Raw genomic sequence first — 14,939 nt, 5'->3', positions numbered from 1 at the left:
CGGGGAAAAGCCCAGGACCGGGGGGGGGGGGGGGCAGGGGACATAATAGAGCAGAGGGGGGTGGGGGGTAGCCAGGGTTGGGGGGGGAATCTTTTACCGGTAACTTTACCGGCTGCAGCCATCTCTCCCGGCGCAGGACCGGCCCCGGCAGCGGCGACCCCCGCGACCCCCGCGACTCCTGCTCCGCGGCCAAACTTACCCCCCTCCCGGCCCCCGCTCCGCCGCCGCCGCCGCCGCCGCCCCCGGCCCGGCCCGCCCCGCGCAGTCATGCCCGTCGCCACAAACCGAGGGGCGGCCGGGCAGGGGGGGGGGGGAAAGCAAACGAGCAAAATGCAATCCTTGGAGGAGGAGGAGGAGAAGCAGGGCAGGAGCGGCAGCCGAGCTCGATGCCCTGCGGGTGGTTTGCAGCGAGGAGGCTCCTGCCCGTGCCCCTGTCCCCGACCGTGCCCAGCAAACGCCCCCCGATTCTCCCTTCCCCCTCTCCCGGGCTCGGGGCGGGAAGAAACCCTGGGCCAGCCAAGGCACCGGGGGTGGGGTTTTAGGGTTACTACCTACCAGCTGATTCCAGCAGCCTTTCTTCCGCCGCCCTGGCATCTTGGAGCAGCCGACAGGGAGGGAAAAGTGCGAGGGTGCGGGTGTGTGGGTCTGTGCCCGAGAGGGAGAGGAGAAAAGATCCAACTCCTTCCTCTGTTCCCTCCCCACCCCCCTCCGCCCCCGCTGGGCAGGTAAGAAGGAGCCCCGTGCGAGGAACAGCCCAGGCCGGGGTCTGCCCAAGATCCAGAGGCCGCCCCACTCCGGCCCCGAGCCCAAAAGAGCGAAGGGGACAGAAAAAAAGCGGACAATCGCAGGAAATCCAACGCCCTCCTCTCCCTTTAGGCTGCGGGCCTATTGCCGGGCTTGGACAGAAGTTGTGGGGATGAATTAAAGCCGCAGCAGAAGGAAAACTGTGGACAGGGATTGTCTCCATTTGTTGCTGAATGGTACTTCCCAAGCGCTTACTACAGTGCGTTGCGCCCAGTAAGCTCTCATTAAATACGATTGAATAATAATGATGGCATTTGTTAAGCACTTAATATGTGCCAAACACTCTTCTAAGCGCTGGGGGGATACAAGGTAATCAGATTGTCCCACATGGGGCTCACAGTCTTCATCCCCATTTGACAGATGAGGTGACTGAGGCACAGAGAAGTGACTTGCCCAAAGTCACACCAGCTAAGTGGCAGAGGCGGGATTAGAACCCATGACTTCTGACTCCCAAGCCCGGGCTCTTTCCACTGAACTACGCTGTTTTAATGAATGAAAAAGAAAAGCATGATTCACACCCCCTTCTTTCCGAGTCAAAATTAAAGGGTTGGATACAAGGACGGTAGGATAGGAACACCTGGATCAGTCACTGGCTTTCATCTCTTGGAGGGGGAGATAATTGCACTGTTCTAAGCACTGGGGTAAATATAAGGCAATCAGGTTGTCCCACGTGGGGCTCACAGTCTTAATCCCCATTTTACAGATGAGGTCACTGAGGCACAGAAAAGTGAAGTGACTTACCCAAGATCACACAGCAGATACTTGATAGAGACCTTTCTCCTTCCCTTGTCATCACCTTCCCGAAATAAAAAGGGGAGGTTCAGAGCTAGTGCGAACGTTACAATCGTCTCCAGCTGTCTCCTGGCTTGCATAATTAAGATGTAATTTGCCAGATCCTCTCCCCGATCCTGCTCTACCTATTTTGCAGGACTGGTGGGAGGTTGGAAAAAAAGAAAAGGGTTTGGGTTTTTAAGGAAGAAAGAGCCTAGGTCGATCTAATGTATGTTTTTAAAAAATTCTTGTATTCTTCTGGTATTTGTGCTCTCTCTATGTGGCAATATGGAGAAGCAGCATGGCTCAGAGGAAAAAGCACCAGCTTGGGAGTCAGAGGTCATGGGTTCTAATCCAGACTGTGCCACTTGTCAGCTGTGTGACTTTGGGCAAGCACTTCACTTCTCTGTGTCTCGGTTATCTCATCTGTAAAATGGGGATTAAGACTGTGAGCCCCATGTGGGACAACCTGATAACCTTGTGTCCATCCCAGCGCTTAGAACAGTGCTTGGCTTAACAAGCACTGTTAAGTGCTTAACAAATACCACCATTGTTATTATTATTATTATTATTCTCTGTATCTCGGTTATCTCATCTGTAAAATGGGGATTAAGATGATGAGCCCCAGGTGTGACAACCTGAATACCTTGTACTCTCCCTCTCCCCCAAGCTCTTAGAACAGTCCGTGTCACATGGTGAGAGCTTAACAAATACTATTATGATTATTGAGGGGCAGCATGGCTTAGTGGCAAAAGCATAGGCTTGGGAGTCAGAGGTCATGACTTCCCCCACTTGTCTGCTGTGTGACCTTGGGCAAGTCACTTCACTTCTCTGTGCCTCAGTTACCTCATCTGTAAAATGGGGATTGAGACTGTGAGCCCCATGTAGGACAAACTGATTATATTGTATTTACCCCAGAGCTTAGAACAGTGCTTGACACATAGTAAGTGCTTAACAAATACCATAATTATTATTAGTATTATCATCCTCTACTGTTGAAGAACAACAAATAAAATCCATTGAGGATGGTGTATTCTGAACCCCCTGGTTCCTTAATAATGTTTGTGGAGTATGTGGTAGCATTCCAGTCTGAGACTGTGATTGCCTTTACTTCCTTAGAGGGTATGTTCTCTGTTCTCCACTATCAGATTACTTCACACAGATTATGGAGTGTCTCCATTCCACTCCCACTTCACTTGGTTCCAGGCAGCTCCAAGGTTTTTCCCAGTCTTTCCAGAATGCCTGCTGGGCATTTCCCCTACTCCTTCCCTCTTTAGCCTCAAAGCTGTGTGTTTCTCTGTCTGTCTCTGTCACCCAGTTCCCTCACCCACTGGAGGCCTTTATTGTGGGCCTTCTCCAAGCCCAGTAGAGAACTCCGTGGCCCCTGAATGACAGGGTGGTTCAGCTTCCATTTCTGCCTCCAATAACTCTTTCTTCACAAGCTCTGGCCATTCTACTCAGGTGCTACCTCACTTCTTTTGTTGCCTTCTCAGTCAATCAATGGTATGTATTGAGCACCTACTACATGAAGATCCCTGTACTAAGCACTTGGGAAAGTACAGTAGATTTGGTAACACAATCCCTCTTCACTCTGTTTCACTTGAGAAGTGTTCCCTCTTGCCTATCAACCTCCTGAGAAGCAGTGTGGTCTAGTGGCTAGAACACGGGCCCGGGAGTCAGAACCACCACCATGTATCTGCTACGTGACTTTTGGCAAGTCACTTCACTTTTCTGTGCCTCAGTTATTTCATCTATTAAATGGAGATGAAGACTCTGAGCCCATATGGGGACAGGGACTGTGTCCAACCTGATTAGCTTGTATTCATTCAATTTAACCATATTTACTGAGCTCTTACTGTGTGCAGAGCATTGAACTAAGTGCTTGGGAGAGTCCCAATGCTTAGTACAGGGCCTGGCACCTAGTAAGTGCTTAGCAAATACCATAAAAAAAACTTCTTCCCCAGAGTAGAGGGATTTACCTGCTGCTGCGGCCTCTGATTAAGCATATTCCTCCACCCTAGAGCTACTAACATAGTAGCAGCTTGGTGGAGGGGAAGGAGCATGGGCCTGAGAGTCAGAGGACCTGGATTCTAATCCCAGCTACACCACTTGTTTGCTGTCACCTTGGACAAGTCAGTTCTCTGTGCTTCAGTTCCCTCATCTGTAAATCGGGGATTCAATACCTCTTCTCCCTCCTACTTTGTGAGCCCCATGTGAGACCTGATTATCTTGGACCTACCCCAGTGCTTAGTACAGTGCTTAGCACATAGTGCTTAACAAATACTACACTTATTATTATTAGTCTGGGGGACTGCCTCCTGCCTGAAATGTTCTGCTGCAGGCTATTCTCCTACTCCCTCCCCAAAATACTCTGCTTCAGGTGCTCATTTCTTGAGTGGGAACTGCTTAATGGGAATTGGAGTCTGCTTAGAGGCAGGAGAATAAATGAGTCTGAGAGAGAGTGAGTGTGTTGTGTGTGCATGTGGTTATGGGAGTGTGATAGGCCTATCTGTGTGTTTGAATACATGCAATAGTCTGCAGCTGTTTCTATTATCCACACTAATGCTCCTCTCCATCAGTTCAGATAATTAACAGAACCTACTGTACTTCCATTTCCACATTTCTTTCATCTCGCTCATCTTACCCAAATACTTGTTTCAGTGATATGGGGCGATGTTTCTGCTTAGGGCAACAGCAATTATTATCGACATTTTTTGTAATTGCATTCTTATCAATATCTGGGAATATATGGTTTTGGCCCTTATTACTTACTGTCAGGTGAAAACACGATTAATTAGGGGGTCACACCCAGAGGTGAATATCCAATAGCTCACTGTCAACCTGAAGGGAAAGAGGGAGTCTTTCTGTACAAAGGAAGAAGCAATCCTCTCTCATCCATGTATAAACCTGCCCTGGTAATCCAACATGGCCTTGCTTCCAGTCTCTAGGGAGTTAAGGATGGAGAGAAGCCATGTGGCCTAATGGGTAGAACATGGGCTGGGTTTCTAATCCCAGCTCCATCACTTGTCTGCTGTCTGACCTTAGGCAAGTCACTTCCCTTCTCTGTGCTTCAGTTACCTTGCCTGCAAAATGGGGATTAAGACTGTGAGCCCCACAAGGGACATGGACTGTGTCCGACCTGATTAGCCTTTATCTACTCCAGCACTTAACACAGTGCCTGGCACATCATAAGCACTAAATGAATACCGTATTTTAAAAAATGAGCCTTTAGAAGTCTGTAATTCTGTGATAGGCTTTGGCAACTCTGCTCATGTACCTCAGAGGGTAGTTTGCCAACCTCTGGCTGCTCCACAAGTTCTGCTGCCCATTTTCAGGAAAGCAACAGCACATCTGAGCCCTGGGGTCACTTCTAGAATGCAAGCTGTTGTCACATAATTCCAAAAAAACTTCAAGTCAACAGGCATAAGCTATTCCAATGCTGGAGATGGAGAGAGAGCCTGCAGATCATCCATTCACATAAACAGACCTGCTCATTCTCTTTTCATGTGAATGTCATAGATACTACCTAGGCACCTCACTGGTATGTGAAGGAAGGCCTCTTGATTCTTTGTCTAAAAGTGCCCTAGCTTCTCAAAAATGAAACAAATTAAATAAAAAGGAAACTTTTCCCTCTCTAAACTACCCCTTATAGCAGGGGGCAGGAGCCCACCCAGCTCTACCTTGGGAGCTGGAATCCTCAACTCCTTATCAACCAATCCATCAATCAATCAGTAGTATTGATTGAGCACTTACTGTACACAGAGCACTGTACTAAGCACTTGAGAGAGTACCACACAGTAAAGTTTTTTGTTTTTTATGGTATTTATTAAACAATAGGTGCTGGGCACTGTTCTAAACACTGGGGGAGATACAAGCTAATCAGGTTGTACACAGTCCATGTTCCACATGGGGCTCACAGTCTTCATCCCCATTTTACAGATGAGGTAACTGAGGCACAGAGAAGTGAAGTGACTTGCCCGAGGTCCCACAGCAGACAAGCAGCAGAGCTAGGTTTAGACCCCAGGTCCTTCTGTCTTCCAGGCCCATGCTTTATCCACTAGGACATGCTACTTCCCATGGAGCTACAGAGTTGGTAGACACATTTCCTACCCACTGGGAGTTTGCAGTCTGGCGGGGGACTTTACTCCTCTCTCCTTTCTGATGGCCCAGCAGTTAAGTTCACTTTTGCTGGGCCACCCTCCTGGCTCTGCCCATGTTCTGTCATCCACTCAAACTGGACACCAGAAGTGTATATCCCACGAGAAGCAGCATGGCTCAGTGGAAAGAGCCCTGCCTTGGGAGTCAGAGGTCATGGGTTCTAGTCCTGACACCGCCACTTGTCTGCTGTGTGACTTTGGCATGTCACTTAACTTCTCTGTGCCTTAGTTCCCTCATCTGTAAAATGGGAATGAAGACTGTGAGCTCCACGTGGGACAACCTGACTACCTTGTACCTACTCCAGTGCTTAGAACAGTGCATAGAACATAGAACAGTGTTTAGCACATAGTAAGTGCTTAACAAATACCAACATTATTATTATTATATCCCCTGAGCCTCAGCTCCTGCTCTTTAAAGCCAATTTTAAAAAATGATTTCCTATTGATAGTCCTATAACTTTAGACTGTGAGCCTCACATGGGACAAGGATTGGTTGCCCCATCTGATTATTTGTATTGATCCCAGTGTTTAGCACAATGCTTTCCACTTAGGATGTTAAGAAATACAATAATTATTATTAGATGTGAGCTCCAATCAATATGGAAGTTATGAACATACAAAAGATGCCTGTTTTATTCTTTCCAAATTGAACCAAAAAATTACATCTATTCCACCATCTTTTCTTGGATGGTTTAATCATTTTGGTCAGCCTTAGAATTCCATAATTCTGTGATTCCTTCTTTTGGTTCTTTTCTTTCTTTACCACTGCTTATTTTATCCATTCTGATTTTTCTAATTCCTTCTCTAAGATCTCATTTCCAGAGTTGTTCTTTTGCATATGAAATTATCTAACATTAGCCAACCTTCAGTTTCATAGAGCACAAATGGACACTCTAATGGGGTGTGTATTGGGGGATTTTTGTTTTCTGATTATTTCTCTTTTACCTAATTGTTCTGTGAAATTGATAGTAAGTCTTAATGGCTTTCTGTATTCTAATTAGCACTTCTCTATCTAATTTTCCAACCCAACTAAAGACCATCCTCAGCTATTCACTAGTTTCTGCTTCTTCCACATTTTCGTCCCTGCTTATCATGAGATTTAGCTCCCTTTCTTCTTTCTTTCTTTTCAGTATCTGTATCACTCCGCTTCAACTGATGTTTAATACCCTCCAGTGATTTTTCAGGACCATGTAGGTGGTTGGGGTCAGGGGGAGAAGGGAGACTCTTCTTATCAGATTCCTCTTTCCATCTGGAAAGATCCAGATTCCTACAAAATTTACCTAGCCACTGGACATTATCATACACAACTTGTCACTGCTTTAGTCAGTTTCTTTGCTTCCTTACTATTTCCACCATTGTCCAAATTTCTGCTAATAATAATAATAATAGTAATAATGGTGCTTAGTATGTCCTAAACACTGCTCTAAACCCCGGGGTAGATACAGGGTAATCACATCAGTCAGTCAGAGCACAGGCCTGGGAGTCAGAGGACCTAGGTTCTAATCCCCATTCTGCCATGAACGTGCTGTGTGACCTTGGGCAAGTCACTTAACTTTTCTGGGCTTCAGTTTCCTCATCTGCAAAATTATCTCTCCTCTCTCCTCCTGTTCTCTCTCCTACTTAGACTGTGAACCCCATGTGGGGCCTGATTATCTTGTATCTACTCATTCATTCATTCAATCGTATTTATTGAGTGCTTATTCCAGAGCTTAGTCCGGTGCTTGGCACATAGTAAGTACTTAACCCACAATTATTATTAATAGTTGTAGTAGTACTACTACTAATAATAATAATATCACTTAAGTGCTTAGAAGAGTACAATATAATGGAATTGATCGATGTGATCCCTGCCCTCCAGTAGCTTACAGTCAAGAAGGGGAGTCGACAACCGAGGCCTCAGAACCAATTGGGTTATCCAGCAGTCATCTCGATCTAGCTCAAGCTGGGATTACAAGGCCCTCAGGGCCCCATTCTCTCCACTGACTGCAAGCCGTAGCCCAGTGGCTGAGGAAAGGGCAAATAACACAGCCTACAGTTCTCCACTCCCACTCCGCTCACTTTGGGCTGCTCAGCCTTTTCTCAGCTGTTCCCGTGTGACCCTGAAACAGCACAGACAGGGACCAGTCCTGGACCAAGCTGGCCAGGACCAAAGTCCAGGGTTTGGGTGGCCAGCCTTCTTCCAAATTTCCAGCCTAGGTGGAGCTCTAAATATCAATTCCATATGGACTATTCACTTTTTGCATACCAGTTTTGTCTTGTCTTGTGCTGTCCAGTCGGCTCCGACCCATAGTGACTCCAAGGACGCATCTCTCCCAGAACACCCCACCTCCATCTGCAATTGTACTGGTGGAGGTGGTTTACCATTGCCTTCTTCTGCACAGTAAACTTGAGTCTCCACCCTTGACTTTCTCCTATGATGCTGTTTCCCAGCACAGGTGAGTTTTGACTTGTAGCAGATTGCCTTCCACTCGCTAGCCACTGCCCAAGCTAGAAATGGAATGGGTAGGCCTCTGCTTGACTCTCCTTCCAGTAGCTGAGACTGGTAGAGTACTGGAAACTCTCCAGATGCAGACCTGAGAGGGATGCATACCGTTCTCCATTTCTAATGTGACCCTAGAGTCCCTAAAGTACTTTTTTTTATGATATTTGCTTAGCACTTACTATGTGGCAGGCGCTGTACTGAGCTCTGAGGTAGATAAAAGCTAATCAGGTTGGACACAATCCATGTCCCAGGTGGAGTTCACAGTCTTAAGCCCCATTTTCCAGATGAGGTAACTGAGACACAGAGAAGTGAAATGACTTGCCCAAGGTCACACAGTAGACCTGAGGTGAAGCTGGGATTAGAACCCAGCCCCTTGCTCTATCCACTACGCAATGCTCCTTCTCTACTTCTGCTTCTTTTATTATAGTTATAATCATTGATAATGATAAAAATAATAATAGTAGTAGTAGTGGAGTAGTACTAGTAATTAAGCACTTACTATATGCCAAGCACTGTACTAAGCACACTGGGGTAGGTCCAACACAATCAGGTCAGACACAGTCTCTGTACCACATGCGGTTTACAGTCTAAGATGGAGGGAGAAAAGGTATTGAATCCGCATTTTATAAATGAGGAAATTGGGGCACAGAGAAGTGAAGTGACTAGCCCAAGATCACACAACAGGCAAGTGGCAGAACCTGGAATCGAATCCAAGTCCTCAGACCCCCAGACCTGGGTTCTTTCTACTGAGATACACTGCTTCTTGTGCTGTTTTTATTGTTCTTGAAGACCAAATCATGAGCCATTGCTGATTGAGTCAATACACCTAAGGAATAGCTTGAGTTTGGGAGGGATCTAACTGACTATATAAAGGTACTGTAAAAAATTACCTTTATAGAGTACAGTCCCTCTAGACTGTAAGGTCATTGTGGACAGGGAATGTGTCTGTTATATTGTTGTGCTGCACTCTCCCAATGCTTTGCACACAGTGCTCAATAAATAAAATTGACTGACTGAGCTCTTAGAAGTCAAGGTTCTGGCTCTGTCATTCATTCAATCAAATTTATTGAGCGCTTACTGTGTGCAGAGTACTGTACTAAATGCTTGGGAGGGTAAAATACAATAAAAACACACATTCCCTGCTCACAATGAGCTTACAGTCTAGAGGGGGCGACAGACATGAATGTAAATCAACAAGTGACAGTTATTTACATAGGTGCTGTGGGATTGGGAGGAGGATGAACAAAAGGAGCAAGTCAGGGTGACCTCCTTCCCCTCCTCCTCCTCCTCCTTCTTGCCCCTTCCTCCTCTTTCTCCTCCTCCTCTCCAGAGAGTTGAGGAAGAAGAGCTGGGAAATCAAGTGGTTTAAGGCACAAAATGATGCCCTGGATACCCTTCATCAGCCTTATGCAAGGGAAAGGAGAAATGATATGACCTGAAAGGTCATATGCATTGTTTGGAGCCCAAATCGTCATGGGGCAAACCTACTACTAAATACCAAATTAAGGACATTGGGACTGTTGCTAAGCAGATGGGATCAATGTTTCTGGTGCCAGTTACCACCGGTAACTGTCTCTGAGTCTATCCCGGGAAACTTCAAGTGTGTAGGGCCAATCGATTGATCAAATTTCAGGTTTTTTTCTTCCCAACCCTGTCGACTCACCTTGCTGCTGGCCTCACTAGATCCAGGGGAGTCCCCAGTCCCCAGTCAGTCGGTCCATCATATTTACTGGGCGCTTACAGTGTGCAGTTCACTGTACTAAGCACTAGGGAGAGTATATAACAGTATAATACATGCCCTGCCCACACTGAGCTTAGAGTCTAGATGGAGAGACATAATAACAATAATAATAATAATTATGGCATTTGTTAAGCACTTACTGTGTGCCAGTCACTGTACTAAGTGCTAGGGTAGATACAAGCAAATCGGGTGGGACACAGTCCCTGTCCCATGTGGGACTCACAGTCTCAATCCCCCTATTAAAGATGAGATAACCGAGGCACAGAGAAGTAAAGTGACTTGCCCAGGGTCACACAGCAGACAAGTGACGGAGATGGGATTCAAACCCATGACCTTCTGACTCCCATGACCCATGCCCCCATGACCTTCTGACATACACACAAAGCTGGAGCTGCTAGTTATCCCCTGGGTGGATATCAAGAATAATAAAAGAATCAGTCACAGCCTGCCTTGGGTGTTTTTTTTATGGTATTTGTTAAGGGCTTATTATGTGCCAGTCACTATATTAAGCACTGGAGTAGATACAAGCTATTCAAGTTGGGCACAGTCCATGTCCCACAAGGGGCTGTAATCCCCATTTTACAGATGATGGAACTGAGGCCCAGAGAAGTGAAGTGCTTGACCAAGGTCCCACAGCAGACGAGTGGCCAAGCCAGAATTAGAACCCAGGTCCTTCTCACTCCCAGGTTCATGCTCTATCCATTAGACCATGCTTCTTCCCCAAGCCTTTCATTCCCTTCTCTCTGGTGCCTCCCAGAGGACACTAAAACCCTTAGTGGCCCTAGCAACCACAGTGGGTGAGTTTTAATATTTCTTTCTAGTCTAAATCCAATGTGGTCAACGTACTTTTGATGAAACTATTTCTGCCCCAAATGACTTCCCTTAAACATGACATCTTTGCAAATGAAAAAGGGATTTGGCTTGTGAAAATGCCACAACATGAGAAGCAACATGGCATGGTGGATAGAGCACAGACCTGGGAGTCAGAAGGTCATGAGTTCTAATAGTGGCTCCGCCACTTGTCTGCTGTGTGACCTTGGGCAAGTCACTTCACTTCTCTGGGCCTTAGTTACCTCATCTGTAAAATGAGGATTTGAGACTGAGCCCCTCGTAGGACAGGGACTGTGTCCAACCTGACTTGCTTGTATCCACCCCAGTGCTTAGTACAGTGTCTTGCACAAAGTAAGCACTTAACAAATACTATTATTATTATTATTAATACACCCCTTCTCTTACACAAGGAAACCTTTATGATGGCTGACCTAGCCCTGAACAGTGTCACCAAGGTTAGAGGCAGCAATGCTGGTAAATCAAACTAAAGAAAAAGAACAAGACAAAGATCATCCAAATATTTCGAGAAGATTCTGACAAATGGAGGAAACACAACTCAACCAGTTGTGAAAAATCAATGAGCAGAAAATGGTCTGCCTGAAGGAAAAATCAATGCGGTGGAAATAGATGGTTCTGGTGTTCACCTCAGATTACCAAACCATTTTCAAACTCTGTCGGCACACAAACTCCCAACACTGGCCTGGAAATCCAGCCATCATCCCAACCCGCTCTGTCTATTCCATCCTTTCCATATCCTCCCAGAATCGTCATTACCATCCTCCATCTTAAAACTACCCTTGGCTGCCTAACTGGATTCATTTTTGAACCGAAACATGCCCCTTGACTGATTGTTCTTCCCTCGCCCACCACCTGGATCTGGATGATCCTACCAGCCTGGGAAAACAGTGGGGATGGGACAGTGTTGGTTTCAAACTATTGGAGAATTGAGCTCAATGTTCTCTTAAGAGCTGTAGTGCTTACTGCTATAAACCCACTTTTTTTTAAACTTTGACTTTTTGCAGAGAAGTAAAGACAAATGCCACTAAGTCCTATCGCACTGTCCCAAACACTCAGCACGGTATTCCATGTACAGTAAGTGCTTAATAAATACCACTGATTGATCATTTTGTCCTATCCAACCTGTCCTCTGGTGGCAAGAGAGTTCCTCTGGGGTTCCTCTATAACTTTCTACAGGGGTGGATACAACGTACGAATCTCCAGACTCTCGAACACAAAGCTAGCAAGCAGTCAACCCAAAGCCATTTGCAGAGCCCCGAAAGAACTCAATATACATCAGACCACCACTGTTGCCTCCTTTAAAGCATTATTAAGGTCACATCTCCTCCAAAAGGCCTTGGGGAAGCTCTCCCTTCTCCCTTTGCTCTCCCTTCTGCATCGTTTATGCGTGGATCTGTGACCTTAGGATATTTGATAGTCACTCTACTCTCAAACCCACACCACTTATGAACATATCTTTAAGTTATAATTATGAATGATTTATTTAAATTATATATTATACATTATTGATTTATATTAACGTCCACCTCTCTAGACTGTAAGGTCGTTACGGTACTCTCCCAAGTGCCTAGTAAGTGCTCTGCACTTAGTAAGTGCCCTATAAATATCATTGACTGATAGTGGGTCAACGGCATGAATGAGTCAGCAAAGTGGTATCTTTTGCTTTTCTCCTTCTATTCTCCTGGGGGTGCTCACCAGCCTCTCTAAACTGCTCCCCAAGACTGTACTTTTGGACTGTTTTGTCAGTTAAAGCTGCTCAGAGACAAAACTGCCTTCAGACTGGTCAGCTGAATCTGAGCCAAAATTCAGCAGCAAAGGCCAGTGGGACTAGGAAAGGCCTTCTTTTTTTATTCATTCATTCAATCGTATTTATTGTGTGCTTACTGTGTGCAGAGCACTGTACCAAGCACTTGGGAGAGGATGATACAAAAATAAACAGATACATTCCCTGCCCACAGTGAGCTTACAGTCTAGAGGGGGGAGACAGACATCAGTACAAATAAAGTACAGATATATCCACAAGTGCTGTGGGGCTGGGTGTGGGGGAAAATCCAAGGGAGCAAGTCAGGGTGACGCAGAAGGGAGTGGGAGAGGAGGAAAGGAGGGGCTTAGTCTGGAAAGGCCACTTGCAGATGTGCCTTCAATAAGGCTTTGAAGGTAGAGAGAGTAGTTGTCAGATTTGAGGAGGGAGGATGTTCCAGGCCAGAAGGAGGACTTGGATGAGATAGGCGAGATCGAGGCACAGAGAGAAGATTAGCATTAGAGGAGCAAAGTGTGCAGGCTGGGTTGTAGAAGGAGGGTAGCAAGGTGAGGTAGGAGGCGGCAGGGTGGTAGACTGCTTTAAGGCCAATGGTGAGGAGTTTTCGTTTGATGCAGAGGTGGATGGGCATGCTTACTATGTGCCAAGCACTGTAGTAGATACAAGCTAACCAGGTTGAACACAACCCATGCCCCACAATCTTAATCCTCATTTTACCGAGGAGGTAACTGAAGCACAGAAAGTGAAGTGACCTGTCCACGGTCTTGCAGCAGATAAGTGGCAGAGTCAGGTGTATAGAACCCAGGTCCTTCTGACTCCCAGGTTCGTGCTCTATCTACTGGGCCATGCTGCTTCTCTGGCTTCAGGAGTTGCAAACCGGAGTCAAGTAGAATATCATTTATCATCATGTTTTCCCAACTTCTTATTATTAATTTTGATGCAAACAAACAGGAGTAAGAATTCCTTTTTCTTCAAATTAAAGAGCACTATTTTTTAATTCAAGCTCCTACTGCAGAGGCATCATTAACTGAAATCAGCACAATTCCAAGGAGAAAAACATATTTTGAATCTGCACCAGGCAGTAGTCGAAAAGGAAATTACTCTTTCAGGAAACCCTTTTGGTATTACTGTACTGTTAAATCATGTATGTGATCATTTACATAATCATTTGCATAGGCCCACATTCATTATGCAGCAGTCTATGCTTTTAATGTGCTTTTAGGGGTAACGGTAATATAATTTTGGTATCAGTAAGCTGTCATTTATTTATTTTTCTCTCTTTGCCTTTCCATCCCTCCTCTTGCATTCTCCCAACTCAGTCAATCAATTGTATTTATTGAGCATTTACCACGTGCTGAGCACTGTACTAAGTGCTTGGGAAAGTACATACAACAGAATTAGCAATCACATTCCATGACCATTATGAGCTTACAGTCTAAAGATGAGCTCCTAGCACAAACCCAAGGAGTAGGGGGATAAAGTGTATAGGAATGGGGTGAGAAGAGGTGGCACAATATTTATTTATGTATATGAATGTCTGTCTCCCCCTCTAGACTGTGAGCTCATTATGGACAGAAACGTGTCTGTTGTTATATTGTACTCTCTCAAGCGCTTAATACAGTGCTTTGCACACAGGAAACACTCACTAAATATGATTGAATGAATGACAAGGGTTGGTGTCAGAGAAATCCCAGTCTGGACTCACCCCTACTTTTACCTTCTTTAGGCACCCCCCATCTCTTCTCAAACCTCAGCCCCCTACCCTCCAGGCTGACCTGGGACTTGCTAGATTTGCTCCCTTGCTATTCTGAATCTTCTCTATTATCTTAACCATCTTTGATACCTCCAATACCTGCAGTGCATGGCTGGGTCCTAGCAAGGTGTGTTTCTTGAGTTTGTGGGAAGTGGTGGAAAGAGCACAAAACCTGGCAGTCAAAAGACTCCGATTTAAATCCCAGCTCTGCTTCTGGCCTATTGTGTGATCTTGAGTCAGTCACTTAACCTCTCTGGGCTCCAGTTTCCTCATCTGTGAAATGAGAATGAGATAGATTTTGGACCCTATGTGGAACATTCATTTATATTAATGACTGACTCCCCCTCTAGGCTGTAAGCTCGTCGAGGGTAGGGAACATGTTTACCAACTCTTTTGTATTGTACTCTACCAAGTGCTTAGTAATAATAATAATAATGGTATTTGTTAAGTGCTTACTATGTGCCAAGCACTGTTCTAAGGGCTGGGGTAGACACAAGGTGATCAGGTTGTCCCATGTAGGGCTGTTAGCCCTATTTTACAGAGGAGGAAACAGAGGCAGAGAGCAGTTAAGTGACTTGCCCAAAGTCACACAGCTGACAAGTATCAGAGCCAGGATTAGAACC

The 14,939-nt window shown here is 45.7% G+C and overlaps 1 protein-coding gene and 1 non-coding gene across 2 annotated transcripts in view; both read right to left on the bottom strand.

Moving 5' to 3' along the window:
• The window catches only part of MID2 (midline 2), a 248,190-nt gene extending 247,594 nt beyond the window's left edge, over window positions 1-596 (bottom strand). The window contains exon 1 of the mRNA XM_038748157.1: window positions 556-596. The gene's annotated coding sequence lies outside the window, so the exon portion shown is untranslated. The remainder of the gene's footprint in view (window positions 1-555) is intronic.
• A 7,581-nt stretch (window positions 597-8,177) lies between these two features.
• On the bottom strand, window positions 8,178-8,315 carry LOC119930335. The gene has a single exon (XR_005451812.1). It is a non-coding gene; the product is annotated as a small nucleolar RNA SNORA7 (small nucleolar RNA).
• Between the last annotated feature and the right edge of the window lie 6,624 nt (window positions 8,316-14,939).

The sequence above is a fragment of the Tachyglossus aculeatus genome, chromosome 6, assembly GCF_015852505.1.
Source record: "Tachyglossus aculeatus isolate mTacAcu1 chromosome 6, mTacAcu1.pri, whole genome shotgun sequence".
NCBI classification, from domain to species: domain Eukaryota; kingdom Metazoa; phylum Chordata; class Mammalia; order Monotremata; family Tachyglossidae; genus Tachyglossus; species Tachyglossus aculeatus.
This window is presented reverse-complemented; position numbering and strand designations above follow the sequence as displayed.